At 47.5% G+C, this 13,655-nt stretch overlaps 1 protein-coding gene across 6 annotated transcripts in view; it reads right to left on the reverse strand.

The window, feature by feature from the left end:
* The window catches only part of IRF2 (interferon regulatory factor 2), a 76,285-nt gene that overhangs the window by 40,142 nt on the left and 22,488 nt on the right, over positions 1-13,655 (reverse strand). Inside the window, exon 1 of one of the 6 annotated variants that reach the window (XM_036297756.1) lies at positions 1,234-1,333. The exons of the other annotated variants lie outside the window; for them this stretch is intronic. The gene's annotated coding sequence lies outside the window, so the exon portion shown is untranslated. Of the gene's footprint in view, positions 1-1,233; positions 1,334-13,655 lie in introns of those variants that run through there. 6 annotated transcript variants of the gene reach the window in all.

Consider the following 13,655-nt stretch of genomic DNA (forward strand, 5'->3'; position numbering starts at 1 on the left):
CCGACACCCATGGTCCCACAGCTGAGGTCTGACAAGATGACATTCTGCCTCATTTCACTCACACTGTGAACAAGTGTCCTTTTCAGTGTCTATTTCATGCAACACTTTTCTGCTCTGTGTTGGCAATTTTACTGTTTAAAACAGCCGGCAGGAATGGGCTGAAGCGTGGAGAAAAGATGTGCCTCTCAGGCCTGAGTTAGTGTTGTTGGCTGGGAGTTCAATGTCAATGAATCAACCATTGTTAAACGCGGAGCCTTCACACAGAAACACACCTAGAGTGCAGTTACTGATTGGCGGATGCAAATGCTGTGATCAGAGCCTCACAGGAACCAAATGTCCTTGCAGAAGGAAGGGGATTTGGACGACACACACACAGAGAAGGCCACGTGAGCACACAGACAGAGGGAAGAAAGCACACAGAGGGAAGGGGCCACGCAAGGGCAGAAGCTGGAGTGCTGTTGAAGGCAGCCATCTTCTGTATAATTACAGGACAACTTTGAACATATCAAAGACTCCCAGAATATTACCACTGAGATTTTCTCCACGTCTTCATACATATAGTGATTAATAAAGCAATTTCAAGGGACTGTCATCCCGAGCTGTGATCCACAGGAGCGTGATTAACACCAAGTAACCAAAGTGACATATATGTCCATGTGGTGGTTTTTGTGTTTTTAACAGCCGGGGCATCCCTCCTGATACACAATGAAAAGCCAACCATTTTACACGGAGGCACTTCCTCTTTTTTACTGATTTTATAGGCAGGTCCGACCTCCCACACTGGACAGGTAATGAATTAGTCTTGGCACATGACACAAATGAGAAAGGGCGTAGTTCAACACAGATTGCTCATGACTAACAGAATTTGAGCATGCGCTCTTCATTTTGTGAAAGAAAGCGAAGGTGGAGTTCTACAATGAGCCTGGCACCAGAAGCTCGTCATGTAGTTTATACTAAAAATATATTCTATTTCCGGAGACTAAGAGACTGGGAAGACAGTCACAGAGGGGCAGGAGACCAAGTACTGAGAGTACCGAGTAAAGAGACTCACTTGGCCTATATTTTCTCGCTTCCATCAATGAAATTGAAACTGATAGATCAGCCTTCTTTCTATAAGGCAAGGTTCCCATGGGCACCAATACCCCAGCCACATGAATCTTGAACAAAGTTAAAGAAGGTATGGAACTGGTAGAAAAGACACAGAGAACCAAAATACAGCAGAAAACAGAACACCTGTGTGCAGTCCTGACGTTGCTGTTACTACGGGGTGTCCTTGGGCCAGTCACTCCCTCGTTCTAGTCCACACTTTGATTGTCTAAAAAAAATGAGAGGTTTCAAAAAGATAACATCCGGGGTTATCTAAGATTCTAGGAATCCTTGCGTAACACGAAGGCCCGTTATCTGATTTCCCTGTTTTGTGAGCTTTTAATCTTGTGCACTGTGTTGGTTTTAAAAGTGAATGCTGACATTTTAGGATTCTACAAATCTAAAATATGAAGTAGCCACCCTCAAGCCTGACAACAGGGACTTTCTAAAATCAGCTCCCACTACACCTCTGAGTTTCGGGGTTGGGGTCATCTTCAAAACCATGGCCTCGAGCTGTAAATCATCTCAGGACGCGGCAGGTATTTAGACTATTCCTGGCATCAGGGCTGCTACATAAAGGCACGCAGTTGGTCGCTGTGATTTGCAGGGTGTGAATTCACACATCCTGCGAAGCACATCCCCCATAGAGTTAACAATGCCTCAGTAGTGGCATCAACAGTGACCTTGAATTTTAATCTCAAAGAACAAGGGCTTGGCAATGGCCCCTATTTATTGGGCACTAACTATATGCCAGCATTAAAGCCAGGATTTTCTATGAGTTTCTCATTTACTCTTACAACCCTGCAAGGCAGGGACTTTATGACCCCATATTACAGATGAGAGGATCACTGGGGAAGTGTTTAAAGGCAACCCGCTCGTAAGTAGGGACGCCCAGACTCATTCGGGTCTGTCTGAAACGCCCAGGCTCAGCAACCCTAACCTCTGCTTTCTTCCTACTTTAGGAAGCAGTTAAGATGGGCTTGTAACTGTTCTTCTTACTGAGCCATTCCCAACTCCTCTCTGTTTTGTGTTTCGCTGGCATATTAATCTTCCTAAAATGCCACTTAAATCATGTTAATGTTCTGTTCAAGAGACTTCTAAACGTCCCTGCTGGATTTAAAATAATAAAATCCTTGGCTGAGAGAGGGAGCCTTACAGGGACTACTCAACAAGAACAATGGAAGACCGGAGACAATGGAAAGATGTCTTTACAGGACTGAACGAAAATAACTGCTATTCAAAATTTAAACACAGCAAATATTTCCTTCAAGAATGTAGAGAAAATTAAGGCATCAGAGAAAAACTTAGAGACTGTTCTACCAGTAGCCCCACAGCTCATCATTTATAGGAGTCAGATCATGCTACCACGGTCACAGGAGACAGGTCAGCATTGGGCAAGAGTGAAGGCAAAAGTATGGGCACTAGGAAGCTAAGAACAGGGCTAACACTCGAGTCTGTGCCGCAGAAGCTGCCCATAGCAGGGCTTGGCTCATCTCTTGCAATTGTATCATTTCCTTCACATAAACTGTGAGGATTCCTGGACCTAAGAGCCCTCCCTACATAGCCATGTGCTCACCCATCTTACCGACCTAGAGAAATGTGACCCTCCCAACAAAAGCTAGCTCAGATCTGTGTTCATCGTGACAACTTCTCTCACAACTCCAACCACTGGATCCTCTTCTCCTACGGCGTGTATTGTCTGCAGTAGCCAGTCATCCACTGTACCAACAAATATTTACTAAACACGTATTATTACAAAACAAAACAAAAAACCTGTGCTAAATGCAATGGAGGATTCCAAGATGTGCACGACATGATCACTACCCTCAAGGAATTCATAAGTTAACTGGGGATATGAGAGGTAAACCATATAAAGGTAGCTAATAATACTATAATTATAACAATAAAAGACTGCACTAGCGATCAGAAGGAAGCATAGGATTAATTACCAGCTAAGTGAACTAGATCATAAAGAATACATTGATCACTCTTAGATGGGCTTGTAAGGGAAAGCTTATGGTAAAGAGCTTCTAGCATGGGGAGGAACTGCCTAGGCAGAGAGAAGGGAGCAAGCAAGCCAGGGAGGCAAAGGCTGGAGTCCATGGCCAAAGCAGGACAGAGGACTACGTGCTTACTGCTGTGGGCAGAGCACAGGACCTAGTCACCAACGCGGTGGAGCTTCGTAAGAGTGAGCGGGCGCCTGGGAGGCACATACTGGATGTTTTACATAAATCATCTCTCACCCTCCCAGCAGCCCGAATCAGTTAAATATTACCATCCCCATTTTAGAGATGAGGGAAAGTATAGCTTGAAAATGGTAAGAAAAGAAAAATGTGTCCTAGCCCCCAGAGGAAGAAGCAAGGTTGAACCCAGGTCTGTCTGGAAGATCTCAAATGCCAGCTAGAGACTGAGCTTGTTTGCAGAGGCTACTAAAACCTTCCGAACAGCCATGTGTCACTGTCAACCAAGCAGCACTTCATCCGGGGCAAACGGGGGCAAGGAGATACGCTCGAATCGACTGCTTGGGCCCAGGATGGTGGCTATGGGAATGCACAGAAAAACACGCAAAAACAACACACAAGTGGCAGCACACTTGTAGGAATGTGACCGCAACTTCAGGAGTAATTTTTCTAAGATATACAGTAACCCTTCCCAAAACACAAGTTCCTCTCACCTGACATTCTACACTCCTCACACTGACTTTTGTGTGCCTTTTTAGCAAAAGCAAGTATTTCAGCACAAAATTATGTGGACTGAGAGGAAACTGGAATTGAAAACTGAAAAATCATCGTCATCATCACATCCGGTCAAGTGTTCCCTAGGAATCAGACAGGAGGCCAAGCACTTTCCCTGCATTCTTTCATTCAATCTTCACACTGGCTACATGAGGTACAGCTCCTACCTCCCTCTTACACGTGAGGACATGAAGCTCTTTACCAAGCCGCAGAACTGTCAAGAGGTAAAGCCAGGATTCAAACACAGGTCCGCCTGACTCCAGAGAAATACACTCAAAAGCCTGTAGACCAGTGTTTACCAAGCCTCAGGTTGCAACGCATGGGGGGGATGAAATCAATTTCCTGGATTGGTCAGCAGTTTCATGTTATTGTGCAAGAATATGGAGAACTACGAGAATCATCCAAATAAGAGTGACCATTGCACCCCGGCCGGTTTGCTCAGCGGTTAGAGTGTCAGCCAACAGACTGAAAGGTTGCGGGTTTGATTCTGGCCAAGGGCATGTACCCCAGTTACAGGCTCAACCCCCGGTGCTGGTTAGATGAGTGCGGGAGGCAACTGGCCAATGTGTCTCTCTCCCATTGGTGTTTTTCCTCTCTCTGTCTTTCCCCCTCCCTTCCTTCCATTCTAAAAAAAAATTTTTTTAAAGTAAATAAATAAAAAAGCCGAAACCGGTTTGGCTCAGTGGACAGAGCGTCGGCCTGCGGACTGAAAGGTCCCAGGTTCGATTCCAGCCAAGGGCATATACCTGGGTTGCGGGCATATCCCCAGTAGGAGATGTGCAGGAGGCAGCTGATCGATGTTTCTCTCTCATCGATGTTTCTAACTCTCTATCTCTCTCCCTTCCTCTCTGTAAAAAATCAATAAAATATATTTAAAAAAATAATAATAAAGTAAATAAATAAAAATCAATGGAAAAAATATCCTCAGGTGAGAATTAACCAAAAAAAGAATGAGTATTGTTTCATTAAACGTTTATTTCAATTTTATATTGTACTGGCACTGTGGTCAAAAAAAGTATAAAAAGCATCGCACTGGGCTGAGCTGCTCCCCAGATGTGCAAACAGATGTGTGTAAGCATGTGGGTGGCAGGTGGAAAGTGGAAAGCAGAAGAGAAGAAGCAAACCCTTAGAACTAGACTGACTCCTGGCAGCCACGTGAAATGTAGGAGCAGTTTAATAGCATGTTCGGAGCTAAGACAATGTGACTGCATATTAGGGGAGGGCTTTGGGACGTGCCCATTCAGCTCTATTTACTACTTCTCTGCCTACATTATTCAAGTCACTACATCCTCTCGTGGGAACCTGGAGGATGAAGTCATGAAATGAGTGAACGACATTTAACATTTGGGTGGGGTGGCAGACACAGAATAAAGCAGGCCTCTCAGCGTGCATACTCTCCGCACAAATGCAAAACCAATTTTAAAAGTTTTATTAAACTTCCGGAGTCGGTAAGCAATGGAAATCAAGTGTGTGATAGCCACTGTATCACTGATGTGATCCTTATGTCATGCATTTATTGTTTCATTTTACTGAACTTTTAGAAAAACGCATGTCATCGATTCATTCAAGAATTTGAGTCTCTAACCCAGTTTTTCTCAAGATCTTCAGCAATTCAAGCAGAACTTCTCCTGCCCTGTGGATTTTTTAGAAACCCAGCCTTGAATGATGAGGCAGGATTGCTGCCAATGGTTACCCTAAATATATCACAGTCGTGGTTATACCTTTCTATTTACCTACCCCAGCATCCAAAACTGTTTGTGCAATGTTGTCACCTGCCCTGACCGGTTTGGCTCAGTGGATAGAGCGTCGGCCTGCGGACTCAAGGGTCCCAGGTTCGATTCTGGTCAAGGGCATATACCTTGGTTGCGGGCACATCCCCAGTAGGGAGTGTGCAGGAGGCAGCTGATCAATGTTTCTCTCTCATCGATGTTTCTAACTCTCTATCCCTCTCCCTTCCTCTCTGTAAAAAACCAATAAAATATATTTTTTAAAAAAATTCCTGCCCCATCCTAGACCTACTGAATAAGCACTTCCAGGGCTTAGGCACTTTATCATCTGGGGTGTTCTGACATCTCTGGGTATCACTGGGATGTCAGTGCCCATTCGCCCAATAGCCGTCCAGATCCCACGGTCAATAAACATCTCCCATTGAGTCATGGGAAACAGGGAGGCCAATGGTGAATAAATTTCACAAGCAATGGCTATAGCTGCACATGAAATTAAAGTTCTGAAATGCCTTTAAATACCACAGAACAAGCTTCCCGTACTGAGAACCATCCTACTGATAGTTTTGCATATTCACCGTTCTCCCCACAATTTTCTTCCTGGGTGTGCTTTCTCCATCCTTTTAGGAGATATCACCACAGAGACTTTACCATAACAACCCTGTCTCTGACCACAAACGACGCTGGGGAAGAGTGTGAGTTAGCCCCTGAGAGTGACTGCGGCCTCGCAGCCCGGGTCGGCAGAGAAACTGACCTGTGACCTGCTCGTGTGTGCCCGGCACACGCCACAGTGCCCCCGGCTCTCGGCACGGCGGTGGCCCAGCGGGCGTTCCAGGAAACAGTGCTCCGTCCAGGGAGCCAGCCCTGGAGAATCATGGATGGTGTGACATCTGTGAGGACGGGTGCTTTCCCGAGAAAGGCCCCAGTCTCACGGTCCATCCTGCACAGCGAGCGCCGCTTCCCTGCCCCCTGTCCCTGGGATGTCCACTCCCCCCTCACCGCTCATGTGCAACAATCATGACTGGGCTGGACCACACCCCATCACAACACGAAAGCAGGCCCCGAGGGCTTTATGGCAGACCTCTCCTGCTCCTCCCTCATCAGCTCTGGTTCCGGGCCCCGCAGGAGCGATTTCAGATCCCTGCATCCTCACACGCCCTCACTCACTCCACACTCATCAGTCCCTGCAAGTGGCCTTGCCTCCGACTTCAGGGAGGAGAGTGGCGGCCACCAGACTCTTCTCTGTAAATGTCTGATGCCCTTCCCTCTTCCGACTTATCGGGGCCTCTGTGACCTCCTGCTTTCCTTCCCCCGAACAGGTGGGTGACGGTGCCTCTCCCTGCAGCAGGGCATGCGGAAGGTTTAAGAGGAGAAATACTGGGCTGTGTCTCAGATCTACTGAATGTGACATGTCTTTGGGACACCCAAAGAGAGGTGCTGGGGGACAATTAGATACGTGGGGCTCAGGAAAGAGGTTTTGCCCAGAAATAGCCAAGCATCCTTCCGCATACTGTTCAAATGCCATCTCTTCCACTGCCTGTCGGGCCAACGCAAGCCTTCCCTTGAATTCATAAAGCACGCTGCCTCTCGCATGGATTTTATGCGAATCCCTTCCATTTCCATGTGCCTCCCTCCCCTGAGACGACAGGTCCGTTCCAGCTGCAAACCTATGTTAATATGGCCACATATGTGAACTATTAGTCTTGCATTTTGCACCCAGCAGGCGCTCAATAAATACAGACCAGTCCTATCCAGCAACACTGGGCATGTTCTACATCCCGCCCTGCCCCCAGTCCAACAAGGCAGCCACCAGCCACAGGGCCACTGGACACCTGAACACATGGCTCGTGTGCATGAGGACCCACTTGTCCCCAAAGACGGACACCGTTCAAGGCTGGTTCTAGTCCAGCCGTGGGCAAACTATGGCCCGCGGGCCGGATCCAGCCTGTTTGAAATGAATAAAACTAAAAAAAAAAAAGACCGTACCCTTTTATGTAATGATGTTTACTTTGAATTTATATCAGTTCACACAAACACTCCATCCATGCTTTTGTTCCGGCCCACCGGTCCAGTTTAAGAACCCATTGTGGCCCTCGAATCAAAAAGTTTGCCCACCCCTGTTCTAGTCTTTCCAAATCACCGTGAGTGGTCAGGTGTCTGGTAAAAACAAAACACCTGCAAAGAGCACGCTGTGGGGTTTCTGAAGAGGCAGGCACCCACCCGACATTGAAACTGTCCTCTAGAGAAAAGCCTGGTTTTGAAAAGCCTGGTTCGCACTCTTCAAGCTTAATCCCCTTCGGAAGGCAACCTGTTGGAGAGTGGGCGCTTCTGTGTAACGCTTCTCCTGCTCTAGACCTACCAGCCCCGGAGACACCCTGAGCCGGCGGGTCCGGAACACCGCCCCGCCCCCAGTGTTACTAGCAGCAGCTAACGCACTGAGTGCGCAGTGGTGTGTGGCAAGTTGTGACCATTAGTTCACTTGACTCACCACAGCCCTGTCAGTCAGGCACTCCTAAAATCCCTATTTTATAGATGAAAACACTGAGGCACACAAGGTTAAGTAACAGGCCCAAGGTCACAGAGGTACTGAGTGACAGAGCTCAGATTTAAACAGCCTTTGGACTCTGAGGTCAAATTGGGGTCTATAGAAAGGCATCGAGATCTCCAGGCCTCCCAGTCTGCACAGCGTCCTCACTGGGAGCCTGAGCTGAAGGGGCCCCCAGGCGGGGCCAAGTTTACACAAAGTCATGGTCAAGACTGTTCGATGGAGCATTATCTATAAAAGCACAACATTTAAGCTGATCCAAATACCACACAGGAGGAAGGTGATGAAATAAAATGTGGCAGATTCAAATAATGAAATATTGTGACTATAGGAGACTATTTCATTTGTAGGGGAAATGCTCAGAATACATAAGCTAATATGGAATGAACAAGTATAATTGTACTATGTATATATTTGATGTATTCTATGTTAGTCATATGTAAGTTAGCATAGCTCCCTGGAGTCCCCGGGGAACCAATCGTGCTGACCCTGTGATTTCAGACTTCTGGACCCTTGTGACGGCAGCCCTGACAAACGTAACACAGCAGTCACTAGGGGAGGGGGGCAGTAATGCCTCGATGCGGGGTATAACATAAAGAGGGTGTCCATTGTGGGGAGCAGGCAGCAGCACCTGGCGGGTGGAGGACTGGAGCCCAGGCGGGGTCACGAGGACAGAGGCGGGAGGGAGACCAGGCCAAACGGGGGTGTCAGGGCCCAAGCCCAGTCAATGGGCTTCTGCTCAGGAGGGCAGCCCCGTCCAGGGTGCAGGAGCCAAGGACAGAGGTGAGGAGGGCATCCTCATTCAGGTGAGCACCTTCGGAACATGAGAGTAGACACACAGGCAACCAAGTTAATTAATATATTAAGGATAATGACAGATAGGTTTCTCACTACTGGAGAAGGAAGTGCAAATACAGAAAAGAAAAACAAAAGCCTAGAGGAACCCTGGGTGCTGGATCAGGATAGGACTGAATTCATGGTTTGTCATCCATCTCCGTACACAGAGGGATAAAACAGACACAAAAAAGTACGTGTCTGTGTAAGTATATGTCTAAAGAGCACATGCTCCCCGACCCTGTCCACGTGGAGGGCCTGGGGAAGCCATTCTCTCATGGCGATGAGCAACACCGGGCCCAAGTCTTCGTTTCTAAATTCCATTCTCCACTGAAGGAATAGGGGCTTCTTGGAAAAACAGGGCTAGGGCAGGGAAAGCAAAAGGTGAGCCTAAACCATGTGGGGGGGGCGGGGGGAGGCAGAAAGCAAGGAGGTGCTCAAAGCATGCTGGGAAAACATCAGGAGGATATAGCGGCCAAGGTACAGGACTCCCCCTGGCCAGATCGGAGACAATCTGAGCATCCAAATAATGACAAAAAAATGTTACAGCCCACTGAATAAAACAGGGACCTATGGAAAAGTAAACAGGGAGGAGAGAAAGCTTTTCCACAAAGCAGAATGCCAACGAGTAAGTGTGGGAAGATGATTGAACTAGAATGCCATTTGGCAGCTATCAAAGAGTAATTATTCAGCCAGGAAACATCAATGGACGCCAAGATCAGCGGGTGAAAGGTTGATGGGAAATGGGCCACCTACAGCGTCTCAAAGTACCTCCCACAAAATATTCCTATTACAAAGGGGAAAACTTTACAGTGGAGAAGCCTGACAGATACCTCCTTAACCAAATGATCGAAAGAACATCACCAATAAAAGAGCAAGGCAAAGTCATGCTCCCCCTGAGAAGATGCAGTAAGAACAGAGCTTTGCTCTGTGATGTTCTCACAGAAAATAAACAGCCTCAATCTAATCATGAGAAAGACACCAACAAACCCAAACTGACGGACATGCCATAAGACACCTGGTTTGTCATTGTCAAACATGCCAAACCCACCGGCCGGCGTGGCTCAGTGATTGAGCATCAACCTATGAACCAGGAGGTCGTGGTTCCAATCCTGGTCAGGGCACATGCCCAGGTTTCGTGCTAGATCCCCAGTGAGGGGTGTCCAGGAGGCAGCCAATCAATGGTTCTCTCTCTCATCATTGATGTCTGTCTGTCTGTCTCTCTCTCTCTCTCTCTCTCTCTCACTGTGTTCCTTCATCTCTGAAAACAATAAAAATATGTAATAAAAAGAAAACGTCAAACCCATGGGAATTAAGGAGAGATTCAAGAGGCATGACACCTGAGCCTGACTCGGATTCCTGCGCTACAAGGGGCATCGATGAGACAACCGGAAAAACCTGCATGGGGCCTGGGGCTTAGGTGGCACCAGTGTCAACTGCCCGGTTGTGACGGTCACAGTGTGGTCACCTGGAGAGGGCCCCTGGTTGCAGGAAAGATACACTCAAGTATTCAGGAGTGATGGGACGTCATTTTGGCAAGTTACTCTCCGAAGGTTCAGAAAAAATAATTATTTGTACTATTTTTGCAACTTCGGTGTAAGCCTGAAAGTAGTGGCAAAGAAAAAGACTTGGAGAGAAAGATATTAACAAAGTACACAGGTGATTTACACAGAGCCCAGAGGGGAATGACAGCATTTCTGGGAATACAATAAACCCGGGAAAATTCCCCCTTGTGGCACTCAAATTCAACAGCCAGCGGCTTTTTCTTGATCCAGGCACCACGGCTGTATCAATACACGCATCCATCACCGTGTCCCTCCATCCACGAGGGGCAGCGCAGGCAAGCAACAATTCACTGAGCTGGGAGCCCCCACACTTCATCCCCCGGGGAAGAGAGGAGGGATGCTCCACATCTCGTTTCCATGGTGGGTGGTGTAGAAAACGGAGAGTGAGGCGACCAAAAGGCTCGCCTGTGTGTTTTGAAGAAGGCCCTCTGATTGATTTAAGCATCAAAGATTACCTCCAGTCAACCTTCTGTACTAATATTTCATTGAAGTTCTTTAAATTGTAAGGCACAAGGTTGGCGATCAAGTGAACTGCCTACCTCACAGGTTACGTTAGAGCAGAGGAAAGAAGTTAGCATGATGCTCTCAAGGTGCATCCATGTTGTCACAAACAGGACAAACAAACAAAACTCACAGACACAGACAACAGTATGGGGGTTACCAGAGGGGAGGGGGCAGTAAGAGGTTAATGGGGTCAAAATATGGTGACGGAAGAAGATTTAACTCTGGGCGGTGAACACACAACACAACACACAGATGATGTATTATAGAATTATGCACCTGAAACCTACATAATCCTATTAACCAATGTCACCCAGATAAATTTAACTTTTAAAAAAGAACTACTGAAAGGATTAAGATGGCAAATTTTACGTATGTGTGTTTTACCACAATAAAAAAACAGAAGTTAGGAGCACCATCCCTGGGTGGCCACCGACCACACTGATTCGATACTCAGCCGTGAGAGGCCCCGCCACTGTGTCCTCCGCAGGGCACGCCAGGCCAGCCCCCAGCTGTCCCCAGAGCTCCCGAAGCTGGCGCTCCCCGCACAGTTTCATTTTCTCCCATGACAATACTCCCACTGCCAGCGCCTTGCAAGAGCTTGGCTCAAAAAAGGGCCCCATGAGTCAGGGTTTTGCTTTTTGTTTCTCATCTACAGCTTTTCCTCAACTGGTAGAATCCGGGGCCTGAATGCCCTGCAGTTCTCCTCGCTCTGACTTGGCTGAAGGTTTCAGCCGCCTTGGCCTCCGAGAACACAGCGCCCATATTTACATTCTCCCGGAGCCGCTAGAACACTGTAAGATAGAAAGTGAAACCAGCGGGTCAGGAACAATCCCTTCCTTCAACACAGCAGCACCAAAGAGCTACTCTGAGGGCCCTCCTCACCCCAACCCCAACCCCAACCTGCAGCCGGAGCGCGGAGGAAAAGCACAAATACGACCTGCCTGAAGCCCACTGCGGTGCGAGGCCCGTCCTTCCTCCCGGACCTCCAGCCCACGGTCAGGGCCACAGTGTCTGCACCTATTACTGTCCCTTAGGCTCAGGAGTGCCCCCTCTCACTGGCTAATGACACTCTCCAGGTCTTAGCTTCCAAACTGCCGGAAGCCGGTCCATCCTTGCTGCTTGACACAGTCGCTGCAGGAAAGAAACATCTGCACAGCATATGTTTCAAGGGACCTGGCGTATAGTTAATCAACTACGAACAATCACGCTTAAGCTACATAATCTTTACTCCCTGGAATGGAGATAAGAAACGCCCTAACCTTTGCAATAGAAATTGACAGGATTAAAATCAACTGGTATAAATACGGATGTAACAAGACAATAAACACCAGAACTTGGCTGGAGATCCTGGCTAGAGATCCTGGCTAGGCTGCTGATCAACTGAACGCTGTCTCCGTGTCATTCCTTCTTCGCCGACTCCGTCCACACCTTTGGGGACCCCTGGACCTGCTGGGGTTGGACCCCAGCACCAAACCACCTCCTCACAAGCCTCCTTCCTCTCCCCAGGCCAGGCCAGGCCTCCCTAGACGCTCACCTCCCTGAGGCCCAAGACCAGTTCTGCCTGTTCACCCTCGGTTCCCAGGGCCTGGAGATGCTTGCCTAAGAGACTGTGAGCTGACCGTGCATGCCAGCACCATGACAGTCAAAGGGGGAGCCCAGAGGGGCCCTGCAGCCTAGGAAAAGCAGTTACAACGAGGAACATGATCACTGGCCCATAAAACAGAAAAGGTGTGTAGCAACGCCGTGGGGATTCTAAGCAAGCAGTGGGGTATATACATTTTAAAAATTACTTCTCATAATCAATGCTTCATCTTATTTTGGGTTTTCAAGACAGCAACTGGAACTTGTTTACCTGAAAGCTCTATCTGTGAGAATTCACTAGAAAAGTACTAATGCTCACCAACACGGTACTGCCAATACCAAGAACCCAACAGGTGCGCGTGAACCTCTGAGCGTGAACGGGGCCTTGTTAACAGTTATACTTGCCTCTGAGTGGATGCAAAGAGGGACAGTCCCTGGGGAAACCAGACGTGAGGCTCCTCTGGTTACAGGAGACAGTTGCCCTGGGAACTGGTTCGCTATCTCTCATTGAAAAGGCTTGGACCAGATGTGTTTCGGAATTCAGAACTTTTTGGATTTTAGAGCGATAATATGGTGCACATACCATCCAAAACATAACACTTCCAGCAATCACAACCACTTAGCCAACGCAGTAGTATTTCTGCTGTAAGACGTGAGCATTCACACCGACTGGAATTAGCAAATTCTATGAATAGCTTTATGCCAATTCTGTGCTGGCTACTCTGCCCAGTGAGTCACAGCAGAAATTCTCAGTTTTCAGAGCTATTTGGGTTGCAAATGAGGGATTTGGATCTGTAATGGATTTCAAGTTATTTCTAACCTGGGAAAATATCACTGTTCCCATGTTATATACAAGGAAATCAGCCTCTTCTTCCTTAAATTGTACTTACATTATAAATTAATCTGGCACACAGTATGTTTAAATTAGCGAGTAACAGCACCTTTATAGTCCTGAAATGGAACAGTTTGAATGCAAACTGCATTTGCATATTAGAGAGTGGGGAAATACCTTTGCTTAACATTTCCACAAAATTTGAAATCCTAAGTTGCCATTTAAAAATTATTACTGACTTAAAATTAG

Source organism: Myotis myotis, unplaced genomic scaffold (genome assembly GCF_014108235.1).
Source record: "Myotis myotis isolate mMyoMyo1 unplaced genomic scaffold, mMyoMyo1.p scaffold_m19_p_3, whole genome shotgun sequence".
Classification (NCBI taxonomy): Eukaryota; Metazoa; Chordata; class Mammalia; order Chiroptera; family Vespertilionidae; genus Myotis; species Myotis myotis.